The sequence below is a fragment of the Limulus polyphemus genome, unplaced genomic scaffold, assembly GCF_000517525.1.
Source record: "Limulus polyphemus unplaced genomic scaffold, Limulus_polyphemus-2.1.2 Scaffold2587, whole genome shotgun sequence".
In the NCBI taxonomy this organism is placed as follows: Eukaryota; Metazoa; Arthropoda; class Merostomata; order Xiphosura; family Limulidae; genus Limulus; species Limulus polyphemus.
This window is the reverse complement of record NW_013668197.1, coordinates 18179-19233: the sequence shown is the minus strand read 5'-3', so window position 1 is coordinate 19233 and position 1055 is coordinate 18179. Positions and strand designations below refer to the sequence as shown.

Here is a 1055-nt window from a genome sequence, read left to right as displayed (position 1 = left end):
GCTTCCTGATTTGGTATTGCATATGCCTCAGGCCACCTGGTGAAATAATCCATCACCACACAAATGTACTTGTTTCCAGCATGAGTTTGGGGCAATGGGCCAGCAATGTCAATATCTACTCTTTCCATTAGTGCACCAACTTGATTGGAGCTGGTCCCTTATGCTTGGGCCTCTTTTAAGCACAACATGTACTGCAGGTCCTGCACCATTCTTCTACATCTTGCCTCATACCTATCCAGTAAAATCTCTGCCATAGGTGACTCAATGTCTTCTTAATTCCAAGATGTTTTCCTGTTAAACTATCATGCGTTTGTCACAGCACAACTTCCCATAACGTTCTCAGTATAACTGTTTGCAAAGTCGTCACTTCCCATCTCCAGAGAAGAATGCCAGCTTAAAGCTTCAACTGGTCACAGGGTTTAAGCTAGGCATCTTCTCCCAAGCAGGGCACAAAACACTTGCTTGTAGAAAATCAATTATTGGCTTCAAATCTTGGTCTTTCTCCTGTTCTGCTTTAATATTAATAATTGGTTCCACTTCACCATTATCAACTCCTTCAGTTACTTTGACTTCAGCTTGAGGGCACCTGATTAGTTCAACTTCTCTTTTGCAACAATGTCTGCAGTCATTTTTGCACAGTCTTCAGCTCAGTCCATCATCATTTCCATGAAATTTTCTTGTCTGTATTCAATATCATAATTATAGAGGTAAGGATGGAAATATGCAGGCTCTTTACTAGAGCAAGGAGTTCCCTCTGTGTTTAACAATAGTTCCTCTCTGGTCTACTCAAGACCCTACTGAAGTAGGCCACCACATTATCGTTTTCGCCCACATTCTGAGACAACACTCCTCCAATTCCAACATTACTAGCATCACAATCCAGTATGTACGACAGTGAGGGATTTGGAAGCTTTAAAAGTGGGGTTGAAGCCAATTTTTCCTTCAATGACTTGAAAGAATTCTGGCAAGAAACTAACAATTCAAACTTCTGGCCTTTTTTTTTGGTCAAATAATGTAGTGTAGCAGCTATAGTTCACAAACTTCCGGTAATAGGT

At 40.9% G+C, this 1055-nt stretch overlaps 1 long non-coding RNA gene across 1 annotated transcript in view; it reads right to left on the bottom strand.

Moving 5' to 3' along the window:
• Positions 1–8: 8 nt before the first annotated feature.
• The window catches only part of LOC111087756, a 7655-nt gene continuing 6608 nt past the window's right edge, over positions 9–1055 (bottom strand). Inside the window, exon 3 of the long non-coding RNA XR_002612406.1 lies at positions 9–139. This is a non-coding gene — a long non-coding RNA (uncharacterized LOC111087756). The remainder of the gene's footprint in view (positions 140–1055) is intronic.